Source organism: Passer montanus, unplaced genomic scaffold (assembly GCF_014805655.1).
Source record: "Passer montanus isolate IOZ18808 unplaced genomic scaffold, ASM1480565v1 scaffold3, whole genome shotgun sequence".
NCBI lineage: Eukaryota > Metazoa > Chordata > Aves > Passeriformes > Passeridae > Passer > Passer montanus.
Window position 1 is genome coordinate 17,905,575 of NW_024367707.1, and position 25,250 is coordinate 17,930,824.

Consider the following 25,250-nt stretch of genomic DNA (forward strand, 5'->3'; position numbering starts at 1 on the left):
TGCTGAATGTTTTCTGTAACCATAAGCTGAAGACTAGGTCTACAGGGGAGTCTGGCTGCTGCCTTGAGCTTCCATAAGTGGATTTTGGAAAATAATAACACCTGTTCCCATTCCTGTCATTTCTGAACCCTCCAGATCCTTCCTGATTTCTGTAATAAGGTCAGAGTTGATAACCCTCCCTGCTGGCAAAGTCATGGACAGACACATATATCATTAGATCAAGAGAAAGTTAGAAGTATCCAAATTATGTGTATCTGTGGCAGAGAAACTCTATAGTATATTCAGAGAGAGTTTAAAAGAAATTTTAAAGTCTTTCCACTGCTTCTGGATAGCCAGCATGAACACCAAGATCCCTTGAAACCGTTTAACATCTGCACTGTGTCACATGAGTTGATGGTCATCACCAACACATGTAAAAGAATGAGACTGAGAACCTATAACCCTTACAACAATGAGTAGTTTTGCAGGAACGACCACTTCAGGCATGAGAGAAGTCATTTTGCCTTGTCCTTCAGGTGAGGTTCCCTTAGAGGCTTTCTGTGAAGACTGGTAATCGACCTAAGTTTCTAAAATATAGAAACTTAGTCCTGTGATGAACATGAAGTTGGATGCAATGATTCTTATGGGTCAACTTGAGATATTGTATCATTCCATGAAAAAAATCAACACCATTGCTTACTTTTGTATAGAAAACAGGTGGAAATTAAAAGCTTCATCAGAACTTAGCAGACCACATTCATAACTTTCCTGAGCCCACGGAGAATCTAGATTTGAACTACTAATCATAACTATTGTTTATGTTTTGATAATATGACATCTTGTGGGAACCGAGCCACTGAAAACAGGATCTTACTTCTCCTGAAAATATTATCAGCTTTTCAGTGGACTGCTGCTAAATTTTGCAGGTTTGCAGTGAAAACTGATATTTGGGAGCAAAGCAGCAAAATAAGTCAATATGTGCCAGAGATATGAAAGCAATATAACAGCTTTTGGAAGCTTACCAGAGGGAAGAAACCAGGTCTACTCATAAATAAGGAAGGCATGAAATTAATAATGTTTCAGAATTGACCGAGATAACTTACAGTGGTATCAAGCCTGTCATCAGTAAAAATATATATCAAAAAAGGTTGAAATATTAGGTACAGAGAAAACTTACTCAAATACATTTGGAAATCTGAATGCATACAATCCAGCTGGTCTTGATCATATCTTAGGGCAATCACCTCCCAGAGTTATATAAGCTGTAGGCTTCACCTACTCTTGAAAGTTATAGCAATAAAATTGATGATGTGGCCATAATTGAGCATGATTGAATTACTGCAGGTAGGCAAGTTACTTCATGCCAGCTGAGCTGTGGTGACTGGCTCTGTGTGCTCTCCTCTAAGTAATGTCTATTACTTCCACTAGCAACATAAAACCAATTTACAGAAACTAAAGCTAAAAGGCAGGGCTCCCTTTTCCAGTTAAAGAGTGGTGTATTTCACTTTGACTTAGGTAGATTCATAATTTTGTCTTAAGTAAACTGTAAGTTGAGAAGTATAAATAGCTGGGGTAAAACTAAGATAAAAGTAAATTACTTAAAAAGTTAATAAAAATAAATATTACTGTAACCTTGAGACTAGGAAGGAATAACCTTTGGAAATGTTCTGTGAAAAAAAAATCAAACCAAACAGCAAAACAACAAAAAAACAAAAAAAAAAAAACAAACCCAAAACTTCTAAGAATTAAGAACAGGGAAAATAAAAATTATCTAAAAAAACCAGCTCACAGGTAAAAAAAAAAAAAAAAAAAAAAAAAAAAACAAAAAAAAAAAAAAAAAACAAAAAAAAAACAAAAAAAAAACCCAACCCAAAACTTCTAAGAATTAAGGACAGGGAAAATAAAAATTATGTAAAAAAACCAGCTCACAGGTCTGGATTTTTCCACTATTATTTCATGAGTGGATCCTCCTTTTTCAATCACTTTTCTTGCTTTTCTTTCAGCAAATTGTGGAATAAAATATTTTGAAAAGTCACTGAATTAATCAAAATAAGGCTCCAGTTATCCCCATGCTACCCAGTACACAAATTTCTGAAGAACAAACACTGGGCAGAAGATTTGCTTTTCTAGACGTGCTAAAATTAAGCAATTCAAGATATATTTGTAGATTTACTTAAGCACCATCCCATTTCACAAGCTCTTATCTGGAAAAAAATATTAAGATTACCCTGGACAGAAGATCTGTATCAACAGCCTGGAAAAGAATTTTGAATGCCAGAATAAGTTTAAGGAGCACTTTATTTCTACATTACTGAGATTGGAGATTTTTCTCTTAACCTGAGCACCTCATTAATGAGAAAGTAAACAGCACATTATTGAAAGCCTGCAGGTCATATTGCACATAAATTTGTATTAGAGTAACCCAATCAAGCACCAGCTTAGTACCATAAATATAAATACAGAGAGAATAAAAGGGATTTAGAGAGATTCAAAAGCCAGATTCAATTGAAGACTACGCCTACTAATCTAATATATGATCAGGATGAAAAGAAGAAAAAAATGAGAGGCAACAATGCTGAAAGGTACAGAAAGGTGACAAAACAGCATGCATGAATTTGAAATGTGTGATGGCAGCTGAAAGTACTTGTGCAAATTGATGCTGTATATGCAAATGCTTGGTACACTGCACATGATATGTCTGGGTCTATATTCTCAAGCAGTGTCTTTAAGCCAGGATGCTCAACTCATACATTTTAAGAGGAGAAGGATGCCAGCAAGTTTTAGGAAGCAGAAACACAGGTTATGAGACTACAGGATATAGGAACATTTGAGGCATCTCATTTAATGAAGCAATGAAAAGGCAGGGAAGAGAAGGAAAGAAAGGTAATAAGTGGCAACTGCCTGAAATAAGTAGGAGCCTAAAGAAGGCAAATGGAACTATGAAATGGAAAAAATAGATTAGACATTAGGAATGTAAAATGGTAAATCAGCTTATTTTCCTTTTATTTTTTTACCTTCTTAAATAATCTGTAGATAATCAAAGTTCTTTGACTTGTTATTTTCCTGGAGACCAAAGTCATCATCATCAAGTCTTTAGCATGCACCACATACTGGCAGCGAGCAGGTTAATGAGAACTAACAAATCTTCATTTTTCCATTCATTTTACCTGCAGCTTTTCTCATTCTGTACCAGAGTTTTCTCAGAGGTCCAGTTATGAGATATATAAAATTAAAAAGCAGCTTGTATTTTTTCTGGGTAACAATGATTCTCTGAATATACATTGCCTGATCCATAAGGTTTTCCCTTACTGGGGAGTGATGTTTCCAATTGGTTTTATATAAAGCAGGTACTTTCCTTTCTTTTTCTTTCCATCAGGTTTAGAATGAGTAAATGTTCAAAATCCACTTTTCATTAGCTTCTCCTTCAGCAGTTTTTTCAGCATCTCAAATCACTATTTCTTGTGCTTGTTGCAGAGACGGCAATTCCTCCATAGTAATGTTGGTGCAACTAAGATCAATTTTCTTCTCTTCTAGTTTTCTCCAAACTCAAGCAATCTATCCAAAATTTCACACATATATTTTTCTAGCAAACCATAGCCCCAAAAACATTACAGAGGAAAAAAAATCCAAAAAATCGGACTGCAGCCTTTGAAAAAATATTTTGAAATATGAGTGTCTCCAAAATTACAGTGTATTAGCCCAGAGTCTGCTAGATTCAGCAAAATCTAAACAAGATCTGATACCTCTGAATTAAAATAGTCGATAAGTCTTTTCAGACTTGAATAGTCCAGATTTTTATGAAGGTGTCTCCAGTAAAAACAGGTTAAGAATGACATCACTGTGCTGTGGCTTTCGGAAGAGGTGCGCAGTTGTGAAGGTAAAGGGCAGGTCCCCCTGAGCAGACCAGCCTGAAATCCACAGACTTTTCAGTGGCTCAGCTGAATGTATGTTTTAGCATTTCTCATTGCAAAAATGAAACAATTTTAAAGGTTTTTCAGACAGTAAAATAAAAATTTGAAATTGTTCTGGTTTCCCTTAATTCAAGGTCTTTTTTCTACTGTTTCTGCATGATCCAAATTACTGGATTTTTAAAATTTTCTTATCGCTGTTGAGGAGATCTGTAATTAACATCCCTTGGGCTTGGGTTTTTTATTTTTTTCTCTAGATCTAAAGATCTTATCTGGTCAGTAGTGAGTAGCTTGACCTAGGTATGTTTTTCATTTCACCCACTGTAGGGATGGGCATCAGCACCACATTACAACACCTACATGTATGTCAGCAGTGCCAGTGTGCACCCTGCAGAACTCCAGACACTCCTCCCTGGGGTGTCTGGGGCCATTTGAAGCCCCTGGGGTGCCTAAACCATCTGCACAGGTCAGGCAGTGAGGACACAATACCCAGGGGCGAGCTGGGCTGTCACAGACAAGCCATGTCTGCAGCTGGGAGGTCCCAGTGGACTTGCTGATCCTGAAGGTATTTTCCAACCTTACTGATTCTATGGCACTATGATCCCAAGTGACCATAACTGCTACATTTAGGCAGTAGGATTGCTCTCCTGGCTCTGTTGCCAACATTGAGGCCTTTGGAATCTTGGACATCTGGTGCACATACAGAAACTTAAATTTAGGTGTCTTAATCTGGAAATTAATGCCACCTGAAAGGCATGATCTTGATGCTTAAATTTAGGTGCCTCGTGCCCTGTGAGCTATTCTGGCATGTCTAAGAATCCGCATGGGGCAAGCAAGCAGATGTAACAAAAGACACACAGGTAGCTCAGGCCACAGTGGAAAGACAACTGAAAGTCAAGTGGGATCCCTAAAATGTCCCACATGGCAGTAGATATCTAAATTTAGTCAGCTAAATCCACTCTGGAAATCTATAATAACTGAATAATTTTTTGAGATCTTATTTTCTATTAAAAAAAAAGGAAAAAAAAAGAAAAAAAAAGAAAAAAAAAGGAACGCCTTGGATTCATTCTGTAGTCCAGCATTATCTGAGATGATCAGGCTGTCCCACCTGCCTTCCCCCTCCAAGTGGGAACATATCTCCCTAAGGATGTCTTAGATACCCTTGTATCTCTTAGATGGTAAAGATTACCTATATCATGTACTGAATGGGGCCTGATGGAGAGCTTCCCTTCTTGCCCTAAGCTTGAAGTCTAAAACAAAGTAGGCAAGATACACTTCAACAGTGCTCTAACCTGACTATGAGGGGATTTTTGATATAACTTAGCCATATAACACCTGAAATTAATCCCTTGTAGGGTGTCAGACTATTATTAAATAACTGTTGCTCTCAAAGATTAGAGCAATATTTTGGGGAGCTTTTTTTAGCTGCAATGTTCTCCAGGTCAGAGTTTGAAATGTGAATTGTAAAATGCATGAAAAATGCAAAATCAAGGATGCCAGAAAATTATATAAAAATGTAGAAGTCAAAATAGCTCAATGTGATAACATTAACATTTAGAATTTTGAAATCTGTAAACTTTCCAAAATAAAAATGTCAAGACATTTTCTTTTTTAATTTCTCCACAGTAACTTTTGCAAAATGATTATCAGGAAATGTTTTGAAAATGGATTTTTGACAGCTCCAGATTTTGAAGGAAATAAGACCAAGATAATAAATGCAGAAGAACTACCAATATGGCATTCCCATCACCTCCCCAGTATCATGCTGCATAGCTCTTTCTGCAGGCTACAGAGATTTCTCTGAGACTCAGTCACCATGACTGGTAGGTGGGTGGCTATTACAGATTTTACCAGTTCTCAGTTTCCCGTTAATGAACATGAACATTAGTTTTGATATCTCATGACATATCTCCTGCTTATGGGTACATCAGGGAAATCAAAAATTAGTGTAATTATAAGTAGAAATTTTGGAGGAGGTGATCATGATGGGGAAATGCAATTATCAGGATAATTGAATGAAATAAGAACGTGCCAGTGACATTTTCAGAGGTGTTTAATTATTGCCCTAACAATAGTGTCACTGGAGGAACTGGTAAATATCCTACTTGTTTAAAGAGACTGGACTTTTACACATTTTGTAAAAAAACCTTAACCTATTGGGAAGAGATGGAAAGAAGAGGACAGGGCCCAAGTATGAGCTCATTTGACTTCTGAGGCTGAGGGAATGGATTTATTTCTGAAGGTTGTTCTGACTTCCTTACACATGAAACACATAAGTGAAAGAAGATGGAAATTTCTTTCAAGACTTCCCTATGTGGAAAACGCATATGTAAAAAAAGACAGAAATTTCCTCTCCACACTGAAACTTGAATTTGAATTATGAGTTAGATCTGAAGAGTCACTTCAGCTTGGAACCAATAGAATTGAGGTGCACTCTTCTGAAGTGCCTTGCAGTGCAGTGAAGGAGCACTTACTGTGCAGGCAATGGACCACAGAAGGTGTGTGTTCCCACAGATACATTGGTATTGATATATTGGTGAGCGAGGAATTCATTGAAGAGGACACTCAAAGCAGTGCTTGAGCTCCACCTTCATCATCAGCTCCATCTCTGTCCCTCATCCCAGCAACACATCTGTGCAGAGAACTGGCATTCTTCTCACATGGATCTCCTTCAAGGCTGTCATGACAGGAGCTAGGTCAGTATCAGTGCAATGGGCTTTTTATTTCAGCTTCTTTTGAGAAGGTCCAAAGATGGCTCATCTGTAGATGGTACTTCATGTGTTTTATTTTCTTTCTCTGAAAAAAAAGCTTATGAATTCTTACCTCTTGCACACATTCTTACCTCTTACACACTTCTATTCTCCAATGGCCTGCACTGATGTTTTTTTCTGTGCCAGTAGTGCCATCCAGCTTTTCACTCCTTAACCTCTTTCCACTGAGAGTACCAATACAGCCATCCATAATTATCCATTCACTTCTCCCCTCTTACTCAAGATAACAATTATTTGTACTGGAATAAACTGTGTATTTGGAATGTATTTTAATATAGCTGATGAAATAAGGACTGAAGACTTCTTGTTTTCGGGTCAATTGTAAAATTCACCAAGCAGAAGCAGAATGAGACCCCGAAGCCCAAAGGTAATAGGACAAGAGCAAGCTAAAGAGTGAAGTGCCCATTAGTTATTAAGCCTTCATTTCTTTTCTCACTACAATAGTATTAAAAACTAGTATAGACATGTAAATTGAAAATAAATACTCTTTAGTTCAAGGCATTCATTTAACCTTAATACCGAGGACTCTCTCTAGGGATACAGGCTGGAATTTTTTTTCAATTACAGACTGCTAATTCAGTGGATGCTCAATATAAATGAGAACCATCTTTTTGTATTAAAAACACATAGATTATGTTCCCAGGACACCATTTTCTCATCTTCAGCAAGAGGGGTGACATCTCTGCCACCTTTAGGATGTTTGCTCATCCAGAGTGGAGCTTGGCACCCAACCCTGTCCCTCTGACCATATGGCAGGGATTGGGACTGCTGTGCCTCAGGGGGTGATGGATCTTCTTGTTTCTGTGCATCCCCGTCTTTAGTATGCATGAGGATGGAGATGGAAAAAACACCACATCAGTAAGAATCTCTGCCCAAATGATGTGTATACATCCTCATCAAAATACCACTTTTGCTCCAGTCAGAGGCAGTTGAGAGTGGATGAAAATTAGGCCAACTGCTAGCTCAGAAAGAAAAACAAAAATTAAAAAAAGAATTTGCAGGTGAAGCCAGAAATATTTAATTCCTATGTAGGCTGTGAGGTTAAAAAATGACACATAAATGTATTTAGTTCAGTAAGGATTCATACCCTTCTGCCTGCCTTCTGAGTTTCTCAATGTTAGTGATTGAGACAATCCCTACTCTGCATTAATCAAGAAAAGACTGAGACAATGCCCATATTAAGCACTATTTGAGAAAATTCATAGAAGCCGTGACTGAGGTAGGAATTAAACTATATCTTAAGCTGTGTGATAGTGCTTAGTCCTTCAAACTAAAAACCTGCACAGATTTTGTTAGGCAACTCTCCCACAGTGAAACACTCACTTCTCATCTGCATTGTAGGAACATCTTCTACAGCTGACTGCTCTGGAGATATGCTGGGAAGATCTATCACAGTAAATTCCATTGCCTGAAACACAGTGCAGGCTTCCTGTTAAGTAACAACAATGGCCCTATCATTTCTCATGCTTTGTCTGGACTTTGGCCTTCCTGGGAATTTATTTTAGCTAACACCAGCAATTCTTAAGGCAACGTACCTGGATTTGGTTTTTGCTTAGCTTTAGTATAACATTTTATGCTATATGTATACTTATAATATGTGTACTTATACATGTATGAGCTTCCTGTTAAGTAACAACAATGGCCCTATCATTTCTCATGCTTTGTGTGGACTTTGGCCTTCCTGGGAATTTATTTTAGCTAACACCAGCAATTCTTAAGGCAATGTACCTGGATTTGGCTTTTGCTTAGCTTTGGTATAACACTTTATGCTATATGTATACTTATGTGTACTTATACATGTATAGTATGTATACTCATCTACTAATATTAATAACAAATAGTTCTGTCATCCAGAAAGACTTTTGAGCCCAGAAAGAAATGCAGCTTGGAGGACTATAGGCTTGGGAAAATAGAAGACAACCTTGAAAACCTAGGCAAAGGATGTGTTCTCAGGGCTATAAGTAGCTCACCAGTACTCACTAGTACTTACTAGTCAGCAGAGAAGTGCAACACTGAGAGCTGGATGAAATGGTTTCAGAAGTGACTTCTATCTGATATGGTAAATTGTGGTATTTAGAGATTTACTTATAACATGGACTTGCAGATCAATAAAGAAGGGATTGAAGTTTCTTGGCAAACATGCAAAAATTACCCCAAACTTTCCAAGGATGAGAAGGAAGAAATGATCAGTGTTGCATTCCAACTGGAGAAGGACTTGTTCACAAATTCCCAACAGCAAGCAATCTCAGGACCCTTGGAGCAGTAATGGGTACCAAAGAAATTTTGCTATTTAAAAGTTTTTGTGTATATAATTTAATGCTATGTACTTTGAACAGTATCATCATAACTGTACTGATAGTTTTTAAACTGGACTATTAAGACTAATTAGAATAACTATGAACTTTGTATAATGTGTTTTTGTATAATAATAATGTATAATGTATAATATGTTGCCTGTATAATGTGTTCATTTTGCTGCATCAGTATCATCATAACTGTACTGATAATTTTTTAACTGGACTATTAAGAGTAATTAGAATAACAATGAACTATTGTCTTTGCCTGTATAATGTGTTCATTTTGTCCATAAAAAGACTTTAAGCATAACAAATTAGTCAGAATTCAAGCAAGCTATTCTGTAACTTGGATGTAACAAACTGTTAACAATGTGTATCCCAGAAGTTCTTGTTCACCTTTCAAACATTTAAGGAGAGCAGCCTCCTGTTGCCTTTCTGCTCATTTCACCATAGCAGGATGATACAATTTGTTTGACATAAATTTGGCAAGAGAGAAACTGAAAGTTTCAGAACCATAAGCAAGAAGAAGGAGCAAAAGACTAGATGACTAACTTCCTCATCCCACTTGCCACAGCCCTTAAATTCATATCTTTGCAGGGTAGTGGAAATGTCACAGGGTTATGGATGGTTGGGGAAGTCCTGCTGAGTCACCTAGCAACTCCATCCTGAGTCATGCTGTTCTCCTGTGGGACTCTGAAGGAATAAGGCCACTGCAGTGAGTTAGCATTGACTGTGGAGCAGCCACGGTCCTTACCTGGTGTGATACCAGGTAAATAAGATACTCAAGAGGCTGGCCAGGCCACTGTGCCTACTGGTTTATCTCTGTTGAGTTCACTGTTGCAATGCTATGAAGTGCCCAATATCATGTGCTCTGCCTCGCTGAATGTGTTCCACAACACTCATTTAGGAGGATCACCCTACTCTGGTCTGTTGGGTTGTTTGTAGGAGAGATACTCTGACTCTGCTCTCAGGTAGGAGGAAGGGGAGTAGAAGGCCACAATTGTTGCAATAGTGAAGGGCCAAAGCCTTGCTAAAAGTTGTGGCAAATTTATTGTAGAAATCTGGAATCTTCATCTTATTACAACATATCACCTTATCCTTGTACACAAGATTGATGTGGGGGGTGTGATGATACTAAGCTCAGAGGCAAAATTTATTCCCTGTGCAGTAACAGATGGTGTCTGATCCAGGGATGCTCGCCAGGAGTTCATCAGCTCTGTGTTTGGGTAGCTCACGTCAGTGTCTGTGAGATCAGCTTGTTGGCAGAGTGAAGAGCAGCATCAGCACCATGGCCTGCTGCACATTTCACATGCTGCTAGTGAGTCATGTGGCTGAAGGTAGGCCAGGTGCTCCACTGAGTCCCACCTAGCCTTAGGCAAACTTGGGGGATTGAATAAGTGACAGCAGCCTCTGGGGAATGAAAGAACTTAAGTGCAATGTGTGTTCTGCAAACACCACGGAGTTTCTGCCTTGTCCTCAATCTCTCCATCCTTTCCTTAATTTGTCTTGCTTCCCTCAGTCTCACAGAGAACAAATTCCTCTCTTTATCATCCTGAGACCAACTGCAAAATGCCCAATCTTATAAGTTTACAATAGTAGCCTCTAATTTCTTCCCTCAGCACAAAGTAACTTCTTTTGTAAGAAACATTATCCCAGTGAAGAAAGCATACAGGTAACTCCCATTCCATGCTAAGAACCATCCATTTGTGTCCTTTCCAAACAGTAAACTCACCAGAGGGCTGTGGAAAGAGAGACACCTGATGTCATCCAGACCTCACTGGAACTTACCTCGGACCTCTAATGGGGCCATCCTCAGACAGTCAGAACTCCTGAAAACAGGTGAATCTTGTTGTTTGCTTCAGTTGAAAGGGCAACAGGGACAACATTCTCATCAAGGAACTGGACTAATAGTGGAATATAATCTATTCAATTTTGGTCCAGTGCAATCATAGTGACAATATGAAGTATGAGTAAGCTACTATTCTTTCAAATGGAAGCTAATTTGCAGAAGGGTACATCAATCAGCCAGGCCACAGATAGCAGCTAGGACACACTAGCTGTCCCACTGGAAGAAGAAAAAAAGGTCAGAAAAAGATTTGATTTGGCTTGGCCTTTCTTTTTAAATAGATGCCCGCCCCCTTTTTCATAGGAGATTTCTGAGATAATTTCTTAATTTTGCTCAAGCTTTGAATAAAGTTAATTTTTGTGAGGACTGGCTTGGTTTCTGTGTTCACACACATCACCAATTGCCAGACAAGATATCCTTGATTAGTGAGTGCAGCTCATATTAGTCATAGCCATCATCACAGTCAGCTGAGGCTGCTGCAGCATCATCTAGAAATCACCTAGAACATTCACTTAGAATAGCAGCACTCCTGAACACCAGCACTGGCATTTTGCAAGGGAAGCAAAGACAGAGCCTTCATATCCATGTCCATACTGGAACTAGCAGCCGCACAACAGACCTTTGTGTCCTAGACAGGTGTGTACCAAGTGCTGTACATTCCTGAGTACAACAGCTGATATATTTATTCACTAAACAGTTGCTGGAAATGTTGAGATAATATGTTAGATGTGATTTTCAAGAGTTGTGAGAATGTCATAGAGAGTCATGGAGAGTCTTGGATTAAGTGACAATGTTTTTTCTAAAGAGAGCAAGCTTCAGTAAACTGGAAATACTGATTAGGAAATTCAAATGACCTCAGAACCCAGGGACTAGAATGCTAAAGTTATTTGGGATTTATTTGGATCAAAGTTACAACAACCAGTCAGCAATGTGCATGACAAGCAAGTTGCAGGCTTCCTTGCTTTAGTAATCTCTCCCTCCTTCCCAAGAGAGGTATTAGAAAGAAACTGAGAGCTTGGAAAGAGCAAAAAAGGCTAGATCAGCTCAGGCTATGACTGCATTACTTGACTGGGAGCACTTCCAGGTTCCTTTGTCTGGGTATATTCTTCTGATGTATCCCAAATCCCATCCCTTCTTCTTCCTCCAAATGCACCCTGATTACTATGCAAGACAAGTTTTAGGAAATACTGGATCTGAGTCACTGCAGGACCAGCATCCCTGAACAAACTTCAGGTAAGTCTGTACATGGCCAAAGAAAGCTGGAATCAGATAATACATTGATACAGTAACAATTTTCCATGGTGCAGACAAACTAGATTTAACTTTTAATCTTAAAGCAAAAAACAGGAGATTATTCAGGTGTCAGGTAGGGAAACTGAGAAAAGAAATGGACAATAATCTAATACATATGCATGAGAAAAAGTTAGACTGTTCTTGGTTTACCCTAGGTAAGATATTCCAATGACTGACAGGGCAGCCAGAATGAGGACAGGAAAATGGAAGTCATCATGAAACACTGCCTAGACTACACTGATAACAGTAGCACAAATATTTTTGAACAGATGTATCAGCTTGGCTTATAAGTAGTCTAACCATGCTTTCAGGACAGCAAAGTCATCTTCTGTAGAGGGAAGTATGTAGCAGGATGTTCCCTGCCACAGGAGGGCTTACCTGTTCTACCTATCATCTGGTGTGACAGCTCAGGACATTGTCCCCCTCACATGAATCTGCTAATTGGTGAGATAACCCAAGCTGGATATCTGTCCAGGAGGGAGTTATCTCTTGGTGTTTCCAGCTGACAATAACCACCTTGACTTGAGAGCAGATTGAAGGGACATAAGCCTTGAATTTCCGATTGACAGAGACTTCACTCTACAAACTATAAAAGTTACACAAAACTTTTAAAAAGCAGAGGTCTTCTGCAAATTCCCTGGAAATATGTGAGGGGATCTCTTCCCAAGGTTAGGGATGCTGACTCAGGGGCTGAGTGAAAGGAATCTGTGAACCCCATCATCAATTCAGTGGTAAGTTACATTGACTGCTAATCTATACTATGTCTTTGCTAGCTATAATATGGGTACCTTTATGTTGTGCACTGTTTTACTTAAATCTACTTGTAGTTCTTTGTTTTAACCTGTGTAGTAAGTAACTCTGTTTAAGGCCTTTTGTTTGTTAATCTTCTGTCTATCCAATAAATAACTCATTTTATATTAGACCTGATTTGCCATTTTTTAGATCTTGTGAGCCAGGGTGGTTTAGGTGCGGGTCACCTGGATTTAAGCTGCTGCCAACAATCTGAACCTAAGGCAGCATTGTCTAACACTTTCACTCAATCCATAACAAAGTAGGGGCATTGGAGAGAGGTGTGAAAGCACCACCTCTTTTGAACCCAGCTGACTGCCTGCAGTGTCTTAAAATGCCCTCACATGGCACTTCCAAGACAGAAGTTGAAAGAGGTTACTCCCACTTGGCTGCAGAAATGCTTATCCTGAGGGGAGACACTATCTTAGGAAGTTGACTAAAGCCAGCAGAGACTGTGGTAGTAGATATTGTTGAAACCGGGAAGAAGATACTACAAACTGAAGCACAGCACCTGAACATTTGACATTGAAAGACTCAGGAATAAATAGATACTGAGTCTATAGAATTGACCATGAATAGCCAGAGGCTGGAGATTAAAAGACTTTTAGACATCAAGGCAGAAAATTTCCAAAGGACCCTTCCAAAATTATATAGGCATAAGAAAAATAAAAGCTCTAGATAATTTGCAGATGAGTCTTGGCTGGATTGTGAATAAGCCCATAAGGAAATCAACTAGGGAGAGAAAGAAAGGTCATGCAGAATTTTCTGTAAGCTTTTTCTCTTCATGTGCAGTTTCTTGTAGGCTCATCTTGGATTATATTCCTGCAAAGGAAACAGTTCAATTTACAATTTTTATCTGGCCTGTGCTGCACAACAGCAAAGATAGTGGCAAGAACAGTTCCAGCTCAGGACTGGGAAGTGCTCAATGATGATACAAGAGTCAACTGACACCCCAAGGAATTTATACAGATATCCATTCCATTTAGCTACACAATTTTAAGATTATTAGAGTTAGAATAGTGTTTCCTTTCTCATGAGGTGTGAAAAATGCTTTGAAAAAGCCCCTTTTGAGGGTTGTTATGTTAAAACTACAGTTCTTCAAATCAAATTTGCCTTACTGTGGCAAGTTGATTCTTTGATGTTACTTGCATTGGTCTTCACAAGTTTGCTTCCTAGGCAGAGGCAGTCAAAGAGTCAGAAGGCAGGAGAATTTTCAGGCTTCTCTCACAGTCCTTACTCTATGTCTTCCTGGACCTGATTCATGGGCATGGTGAATTGAAGAAAGCCTAGGAAAAGAGAAGGGGAGTAGTAGTCTAAATCAGATGTTTGTCATGGAGAGTGGGATTAAAGTAGCCCACTTCCATAAACATTTGATAAGTACACTTGTGTGTTTAAAAGAATTCCTTTTATCTACTGCTGTAGCCTATGCTGGAGGGGCTAATGGGTTTGTTAAAGAGATGTCAGTAGCAAAGATCTGAATAGCATTGTCATAAGTGATAGCTCTTCATTGGGAGATCCTTTATTGCACAGGACAGCATCTCTAGTGACCGTGATCCTTCATACATGTGACTTTAGTTGCTTTCCAATGAATTATACATGAGGTAGATATCCCTAAGTCCCCTCTGCAGGCAGGCTAGAGAAATTTGCTTTCATACTAGAGCCTTGTAATGAACTCTCAGCTCACATCATCACCAAGATATTAATAGTGGCATTTACTTTCTCCTATTACATTGGGTACTCACCTATATTAAATATATATATAGTGTAAATCTGCTTATTTCAGTCATCTCCCATGTATTTTAAACTGAATTAAAGTGGAGTAGTGCATGCAAAAATCCCCTTTTATTGTCAACAACACAGGTTTCTGTTTTAGCCAGTCACAAAAAAAAAATGGTTCCATTTTACCCTGCTGAAGAGTATAAAACAAAGTATTGTGCATGTTGGAAGCTAATCTGTGAAATGAGGATTGTATTTTTAGGGGTAAAGTCATAGTATGGCTGAATACACTCACAGTGCTGTTACACAGCACCTCTGTGGGATAGGCAGTAATGTATTTTGCTTCTGCACTAATCTCTTGTAGCCAACAGACAACAAACCTGAGGCTATTACTTGCTCAGAGCTACAATAGCTTTTGAAAACAGCCAAATGATATCTCTGGGAGCCCATCTCTACTTTTCTTTTGATGTTGATGAATAGCATATGTATATTTTCTCAATCAATAGGCTTAGTACTCCTGACACCCTCCCAAAAGTTTAGCACAAGTATGAGTCTTCCAACAATAAAATATTCCGTTAAGTGCAATCCATTCTAGTAATTGTCTAGAGTCCTAAGACATTTATTAGAGTAATGATTTTTAAAGATTTAACCCATCCTTTAGAATACATAACCATATTCTTGCTGTGATAGTGTAAGAAACCTGAAAGGAACCTTACATTATTAATTCATTTTCATAAATTTGAAAGCAATTTCTATATCCCTCTTTACAGTTTTATCCAAGGAAATGCTTCTAAACATAAAAAAATACTCCAAATATCAAGATGATTTCCATGGTAGAAAATGCTACAATTTCTACATGGCCATTTCACAGATTCTTTCTATTCTTTGTTGCAGATTTATTTAATTATAGGGTCTATCAGGACCAGTTTATTTTGTCTCCCACTGGAGTGGGGGTGGGCAGTGGCTTGTGGTTTTCTCTCTAGTGGGAGTATTAAATTGAGGAATACCAGTCCTAAACCACCACAACAACCACCACGCTTTCTTACCTATATCATTGGTAGTGAGAAATTCAGGAAAGCATGTAGTGATTGACTACTTTGTGTTCTAAATAGGAAATCAGAAGTCATCCAAGGACAGCAGAAGGTAGTTCTCAACAGTCAGAAACATCCTTCTGGTGGTATTTGACCTTCAAACCTGACCATGTGAAATCCCAGCCAAAAATGGTAATATTCCTGCAAGAAAATAGCTGGGTTTTTTGGTACTCTGATCAAACTCAGGCTTTATCATTATGTGTAAAGGGAGTAATGTCTTTTTCTTTCTGAGAGTTTGATATAGTTAGAAAAAAAGACAGAGAAGTTTTCAGATACACCAATATCTGAATACACTTTTCAGATTTGAAACATAAATCCAGGTGCCTGTGCTTTCCTCATGCTATAGTGGTATAAAGTATTCTCCGTGTAATAGCAGATGGATTTGGAAAGGTCCACAAATGATTGGATCATTAATATCCCTTCCCAAAGGAAAGTCCTACCATACTGCTAAGAAGTCTTCAAACAGTCTCAAATGTAGCAGTTTCAGCTGCCCAGAACAAGTCCTATGTCAGGAGTGATTGAGAAGAGTAGGAAGCTTTATTCTATTGGAAAAAAAAAAAAAGCCCTTTTAAAGTCAGTTCTGGATGACATTGAATGAAGAAACACAACACTAAAGGGATATCACTGGGATTTGAGAAAAACATAATGCAAGCTGAAGTGCAGGAGTTGGTATAACCTACACACCAAGGTAAGACAACTTATTCCCACTTCTACTTTCTGCTAAAAGCAAAATTTTTCAAACCATAAAGAGTTGATGTGCTGGCCAATTATGAAGCATAGGTGTAATTTCGGTGTCCACTGGAAGGAGGAGCACAGGAGAAGAAATGCTACTTTTCTACTATGACAAGGAGTTATACATTTATTAAAAATGGATGTTAGTATTGGCTCTGTTATGTCACATTACCAGGACTTTATTGGGTGAGATTCTCAAAGTCAGCCAGAGTGAATGGGCAGCAGGCAGTGGAAGGTGGGCTGCCAATTTGGTTTGGCAGAAAACCAGTGCTTTCTGTATTGGTCAAGTTGAGTTTTTTAATGCATAGCTGGAGCTGTGAAGCCAGAGTCTCTAGAGAGATGTAAGCTCACTGCTTATTTGTATTTCATGCCTCTGAATATTTTCTACAGATGAAATAGCATTAAACCTGTAAATCATTCCCTCTTTCATATTTTGGAGGATTAAGGCATATATTCTGATGGTGAGTTGGCCCTGAAACTCTTCAGTGGTCTTTTTAACCCACCTGATTTACTTTTATAACTTATCTTTCCATCACTTACCCCCAGCAGTCAGGTTGGAATACCTTAAGATGGAACAGAGAAAAAATTTATTTCCTTGGGATTCTGCATTTATTTTACTGAATCTAAGGCCTGAAATAATTCATAGAATGTGCTTTGCAAAACCTTTTTACTACAAGTATTTAATTTTATGACTTGAGCAGAGCTATGCATATACATAAGACATATTTTGAAAAGAGACATTCAGAGACCCTGAGAGATTCAGTATTCAGTAATTTCATTCCTTTGGTACAAAACAGCTAGCTAAATTTGACATAATCACATTTTTAAACTCACAGTTTATGGAAAGACTGAAAAAATTACAGCTTTCTCTAAGGAGATTTTACAGTCAAAACTTCACCCTAACAAAAGTAACAGATTTTAATATCAATTTTCTCTTCCTTCCCTGTAACATTTAAAGAAATCTGTTGCAGGTAGATTTTTTAGTGTCTCAGTCCATCAAACGAATTATCAAGGTAACCATGACACTGAAGTCTGGAACTCAGAATGGAGAGAACCAATAAGCACCATATATCAGTGTCCCAAGCCTAAACCCCATTCAGTATTTCACAGTACGTACAGAAAAATTGGTTCTTCAGTCTGTTGCCTGTATTCTTGTCCACCCTCTGATTTTTTATAAACTTTTGCTGCCACTCCACAGATACTAGACAGTCCTTGAGTGCTGTTTATCCGTAGCCTCTTAACATAAATACAAACCTTGTCCCTTAATTTGTCAGAGATATTTTAATTAAAAGAGGCCCTTTCCTGCTAAAATATCTTTATCTTTCAATCTGCCATTGCTATCAGTGGAAAGGAATTGTTGAGTTGAATGCATTCACCCCACTTGCATGAGGAAATAGATGTCTTTATAATAGATGCCTTTACTGGACCATTTTGATTGCTTGTTTCCTTTGAGTGACAGCTACAATATTTTATAGGTGGATTTAAACAAAATCTTAGGATATACAGGAATTTCCTTGAAACAGGAATTCTGCTTCTGCAGTACCTTAACCCATGGAAAGTACTTATCCACCTGAAACTAAGAGGTCAGTTTTCCTTTCAAAACATTCTCTTTCATGGATCTCATAGTGGTTTTAATGATGTGCTGACATGTTACATGCATGCAAACATTTTAACTAATAACAGTTTAAGAACACCCATATATTTCAACTTCAAAAACTTCAAGCGAGTTGCACCATTTAAAGCAATCTATTTTATTTCATTTTATTCAGTAAAGTTCAGTTTCTGAAATATAAAAGATATATGGTGCAAACAGTGAGATATGAGTTTTCTGTTATTTCTTGATAACACTACTGGTTCACATAATGGCTAAGACACAATTCTTTCTGTACTTGCTACTGTTGATAGGGTAGAGGTATTTAGTGCTTTCTGCTGCTATGAAACAAACAAAAGAGAAATCAAAGTATTTCTTTATGTGTGGATTGCATTCTTGTATAAAAAGCTTTCATATGTTTGGTCATTCAAGGAAGCAGCAAACACCCACTTAAAATCAGCTGGAAACTGCTTTCTGCTGAGTGACTCATCCTACAAGTCAGTGGGTCTTATTGCTGAGACTTCAGCTTCTAATTTTTTTCTCAAGTTGCCCTGAGTGTGCAGAGGTGAGCCCAAGAAGTCTGGCTATATAAACCAGGTGCTGTTTGATGCTGTCTATTTTTATGAGACAATGGATGACATTACAGGTATCATCCACATTGCTGTTGATAGCAGCAAACAACTTTTTTCTCCTATTAATCTCTTCTCACTATCTTTTCTATCAGTCTCTCCAATGAGCAGCAATCCACTTACCTTCAGCAACAGGAAAGGTGCCAGTTTGCCAGCACAGGGGTTTTGGGATGTGGATTGGCACAAGAGGGCTTTAATATTTCTATCTCAGGATGCAAGTGTATATGTGTGCATGTATACACACACACACACACACACACACAAACATATATGTATATGTATATATATGTGTGTGTGTGTATATATATGTAAGCATCCACAAGTGTATGGGTATATGTTATATTGATGTGTATGTGTGTTTAAAACACACTGCACCCTCAGTCTGGTCAGGAAGATTCACACATGGCAGCAGGGACTGGGACCACCCCCAGGCTCCTGGCAGATCACTCAGATTTTCTCTCAGGTACCAAAGGTGAAAGGGGTTTGCTGCTTTGTCTCCCGTGACAGATGGAGTCATTTACTTGCTTTCAGCATGGACACTAGCCCTCTTCAAGCTGTCTGGCAGCCAACACTCCAATCCCATCATGGAAGCATCTTTTTGAGTGAAGGTCAAAGACCCTGTCTACCTCTTCTCACCAGCCTGCAGCAAGCTGAGCTTTTTCTCTTTGACTTGCCCTGTTGTAAGGACAGTGCAGCAGAATCCTCTTTCTTTAGCTGCTGAAACCATTTGCACCATCACAATTAGAGCTTAAACCCATTAAATTATTTCAGAATGACAAGACGTGCTGTCTTGTCTTTGCATTGGAAAGGTTTTGGTGGTGGGTGGCCTGCAGAAGCTGTTTCAGTGAAATGACACTGGGAACTTCTCCACGTCACACAGTGCCAGTTCCAGACAGCTCTGAGACAGACTTGTCACTGCCCAAAGCATAGCTCATCAGTGGCCATGCAGGACCTCATGGCAGAGCAGGGGGAGATGCCTTGAAGGAAGCTGAAGCCTGCAGAGAGGCCATGCTGGAGCTGTATCCCACAGAGAGAGCTCTGTGTAGGAGCAGGTTTTCACGCAGGACACATGGGGACCCAGGGGTAGTTCCTGAAGGACTCCACCCTGTTGAAAATGACCCATGCTGGGGCAGTTCTTTGAGAACTGCAGCCTGTGGGAAGGATCCACATAGGAGAAAGCTGGTATCCTGTGGGAAGAGGTATCCTGAAGAATGGGATCCTGGGGGAGAGACTCCATGTGGGAGCAAGGGAACAGTGTAAGTAGGAAAGAAAATTAGCAAAAAAATAAAATAATTTCCCCAATTCAAGTCTGTTTGCCCATGATGGCAATTGGTGAGTGATATCCTTGTCCTTAGCTCAACCCATGATATTTTTTTCTTTTTTATTGTATTTTGTACCTCTGTCTTGTGAGAAGTATGAGTGGAAAAATGGCCAGAGAGGCAACTGTCATACATCTAACTTTAACCTACCACAGTCCTTTGAAGTGTAGAAAGTAATTATTAATGCTTTCAATTTTTAGATGTGGTTCTTGGGTAGAGATGGTCTTCTGAAAATACCTGAATTCTCCTATGCTAGCACCCTTTGCTTATCATACCAGCTACCTCCTGCACATTCCCATCTTCTTCGTTCAGTCCACAAATACAGGACAGCCAAAATAAATATGTTCCTTCTTAAAAAAATTTCATTCATTCCACCTATTCTTCTTTTTATTAAAGCCTCTTATCTGGAGGGCCTCAACTAATTTTCCCTATGGAATTGCTCAGTAGGACTTGAGAACAAATAAAGCTCTGCTAGAGCTGGTGTGACCTTGCTTTAATCCATACCTCAGCACCTCTCTCTCAACTCCCATACTTACTTGCAAAGTGGAGCAGTGCAAACTCTTGCTCTGCTCTGAACCTTAAGTATGCATTTAAGGCAGTGTGAGGGTGAAAGTTACCTTAAGAGTAACTTTCAGACATTAGCTCAAGGATTCAGGTTTCCCCTTCCATCCCTGTAGTGCATTCCAGTGCTTGAAGTGCCAGGAGAAAGCAAGATGGTTTCCTCAGAGAAACCAAGAAGAAAGGCTATACTCCCAATTGCTGCAACTTTGCCTTCAACAGTATTGTGATAACTTTAGTCCCTTCTCATTATTTCCAGGTGGCGTGAACCCTGCATTCCACTCAACATGGCTAGAAATAGCCAGGTTCCAAGGACCATGAAGAAAAACCTTGAATGACAGGGCTCTTTATAAACCCAATCAGATGTGCATTTCTTTCCCAGATGTATATGCAATAGGAAAGTCAGGTGGGAAGGACTAGTCCCAGGAACTAGTGTGTGGCTGAAAGTGAAGCAGACAGCAGTGAATGGCACCCAGACATGTACAAACATGAACAAAGCAGGGGAGAGCAATGAGTCATTCTGGAGCAGTAGAAGAAACAGAATGTTAGTTAAGCATTTTGATGCCTTCTGGGGTGGATTTTCTTCTCAGCACCTTATACTGAATCTTCCATTTGTATACAAGTGGTAACTATTACCTTAAGAAGACTTGAATGAAATATTAACCAATTAAAAACTGTGTTCTACAGAGAGATGTAGTTTATGGATGGCTGCCATTCCAAGAAAATTTTAACATTGGAAAACTGTCTGACAGATTGGGAGTGGAACACAGATATGCAAAGTGCTGCTTGAGAAAGGATCAAAAACAGTGTTCAACTTTAATCTAGCCTGGTGCATATGCTGGCCAAAAATCCCCTCAAATCTTTGTACCTTAATGGCTGAGATTGGGAAATGCATGTTCTCATAGCATGAAGGGATATATGCTGGAACTGCTTCTGCTAGAAGTATTTGCTCAACATCAGAACAGAGTTATTCAAATGTACTTTATGTTTACTGTGTGGAGACTCCTTGAGCACTTTCCTCCTCAGGGACACAAAAATGTGTCTATGCTGCAGTGAAACACATGATGGATGGTTTTGTAAACACCCAAGCTGGCTTTACCAAATGCACTCAAATATTGATATTACCTTTCCAAATACTTTCCTTCAGTCCCAAGTCGACTTACAGCCTACACTAATCCACAAATTGCAGAAGTCTTCACTGCACTGCCAACTTTTCTATTATAAGCTAGACATGATTATGCTTAAGTTATGCTGAGGTCACATCTTTGGCGGCAGCAAAACTTGCTGTAAAACAGTAATGACATATAATCAAGAAAATCCCTTTTTTGACACAGACCTGTCCAGCTTGGAGGACCCTGCCAGTTTTGAGGATATTTGGAGTGAAGTCCAGCAAGTGCATGTCCTGATCTTAAGACCTATCTATCACAAGGAAATAGGAAATAAATGGGAGAGCTATTTATAATGCTAGGGCAAGGCAAAACTTTCATTCCGCAAAATGAAAGAGCAAACTGCCCCAGTGCATGTCTGTTCTGCATCAAAAGCAGTCAAGGATTGCAAGGGGGAGCTGTTGAGACAGGATTTGTCATTACAGTGCTCAAACCCCTATTTTTAACTACCAGATACAAAAGTGGTTTTGATACTAAGGCTCCAATCTGTTAGATTCAGGAGGAAGGATGTAAAGCTGATTTACCCTGTGTGTAAAGATGATTTATTGGTGTGGGTGGCCAGAAGGGTGTGAGAACTGATCCACAGAAAGAAAACCAGAGAGGGAAGATCAATTTGTTTATGAATATCAGTTTCAAAATTAATGAAGCCTGTTTTCCAGTGAGTGTATGTCTCATGGTTGATTGACTTTTTAATTAAATAATATCAAGGTTGCAACATGAACTCAACCCTTTAAAGGTCCTGGTGAAACTACAAAGGATACACTGCCCGACTGGAGTCCCTTACGCTGAACAAAGTAAGAATTAAGACAAAAGAACCCTTAACAATTTCCCTGCATAAATGACCACTAAGTCAATGAATAATCACCTTGCTCCAGTTTCTTAGGAAAACAAGTTTAAAAATTATAATTTAAATGGAACTATATATTTCTGATAAAACTCTCCTTAACACAGACATCCCTTGGATTATGTGTTATGTCTCCATCACTCTTTGTCATTTTTACTTTACACTGTACATTCTGCAGGAGAACCACTATGTCTGCTGCTGATCTGAAAAATACCCAGAATATTTTAGGTCCTAATGCAATTAAAACAATGCTAATAAAGAAACAGGGTGGCTTCTAGACTAGAACCTGTAGTTTGAGATCCTAGAACAGCTGGATGTCAGGTACAGATATTGACCAGAACTGTATTCAATTTACACCCCTATACATCCACAAGAAATCCATTACTATTTGCAGAAGTACTTCAGATGGCTTTAAATTTTCACCTGAATTGCTGAAGTGAGAATCTGACCCAGGCTGAGAGATATTATTGGATCAGGAATAAGAGTGCAATAAATCATAAACCAGAGAGAGAGAGGGGAGTTTGGTCTCTCACCAGTGAATTTAATAAAGTGCACTCTAAAGTAAGAGTCTTTGTATTATTCACTTTCTATTAGATTATTTTCCTTTTATATGTCCTCCCAATACCACGCTGGCATGTAATTTTCACCCACTTTTATCTGCTACATGTAGAGAGGGGAATGGATCTTTCTCAGAGCTATGCAGAACTGAAGCCACATATATTTAAGTCAGGAATCTGACAATATTCTCCTGACACAATGGGCTGCATCTTACAGCTTATTGCATCTGTGTATAGAAGTGGGATAAACAGGTGAGTCATTTCAGATGCTAGCACCTGAACAGGCTTAACTGTGTAGTGCATTCTCACCCTGATTTCCCTTCTCTAAACTACACAGGTACCATTCAAACTTGCTCAAGATGAAGGTTTAATTTATTTCCCCACCTTACTGCTCTTCCCTGATGCTGTGGAATATTTGAAAGAAGTTTGACTTAAATAAACAAACAATAAATAAATAAAGTCAGATGGGAAGGAAGAATCTCTTTGTGAAAACCTCACAGCTGCAGTAACTACCTTCTTGCTTTTGCAGATTCAGGGGACTGGAGGACAGGCAGATGGGAACTTTCTCTTTTATTGATGTGTTTATATCTCATTGACATTTTTGGAGATCATGTTTGATGGTCTTGAATACTGATCATTGGCCACATTAAGGTACCTTCTTTATATTCCTTACTCTTACTCATGTGTGTGCTCTCACTTTAAGATGAAAAGACAACAGTCTGGAGAAAAACCCATTCAAAGAGAATATAAGGTGGAAATAAGGGAGTGATGCTGACTTGGTGGTCACCATATTATTCACCCTGCTCAATATAGTTTACAAAACTTGCAGCAGACAAAAAGAAAGAAGCAGAATAACAAGAAGTAACTGTCAGTTTGATTTCTATTCAATACTAAAAATAAAGGGAGAAAAAAAATTTCCACATTTGTATTTATTTCCTTTAACCAATTTTGCTGACTAAAAGTGCATAAATCTGCTTCTTTCCCTTGCTTCTTCAGTTTTGCAACAGAAACCCTTCACTTCACCTTGAACTTCCCAGCAGTGTAATCACAAATTACTAGTAATTATTCTAGAAAGTGCTTTATGGATCTCCATTGCCTCCTTCATGTTTGCCTCCTACTCATCTTTCCTGGGGAGCTGTCTTGTATATTCTGGAGACAGATTTCTTTGTTACACCACATACACCTCCTGCAAGACTGAAAAAATCTCCTCGCTGAAAGATGATAAAGATCTGATTATACAGACTTATCCAAGCATCATGGCAACTTTCTCCACTGTCAAAGGGGATTATTAAAATTATTAACAATTGTTAATGGTTATTAAAGTACGGAGGTTTATAGGAAACTCATGAAAAATACATTTTGGGGATTGGTTGAATCTAAACAAATTAACTCAAGATTCTCGAGTCCAGCTTATGAGTTCGGTGGAGGGTTACCTGGGCAATAAAATAGGTCAAAAGGCTGAAAATAAAGCAGCTCTCAAAGAATTTTGATGTCATTCCTTCATGGTCTAGACAGCAGAAAGCATTCAGAAATACAGTCCTCTCTCCCTCTCTTCTATTTTTAAAGGCATGGAATTTTAGACTTTGTGAATCCAGATTCTGCTTCCCATATGTAAACCAAAATCCTTTGAAAATTAATTTCTATGATCAGACAAGCCTATCCAGCCCAGCAATGTACACAGAGGATTGCCAATATGCTGGAGTCAGGGAAATATGTATGTGCAGTACAATATCATTGTAAGTTCACTGGAAGAGTAATTTAACTTCATAAATGCAATGTATCATTGCCACAAACATGGCTCTAATACCCAATTCTGAGTAGTGCCAAATGCCACCTAGAAAGTGCTGGTAGGCTGTTGACAAATATGTTCAGCCCAGAAGATTGAGGCCTGAGGGCAGACTGTATCTTTACAAAGGCAGTTCAATCACTGAACCGTCTGAGCCCTCATTGCACATTGCTTTCTGAAACAGTATTTTTCAGCCTCTAACTACCTTTAATTATCTTTTGTTTCCCACAATGGAGCTCAGAAGAAAAATTGTTAGCAAGGCTGTGTGTATTTATGCCTGCCAAGATCTCCCTGCAGCTATTTCCAAACTGAATTTTTCTACAGAAAACTTTAGTCTCATACCTGCAATGTCCATGCAAGAAAAACAAACTAACAGGA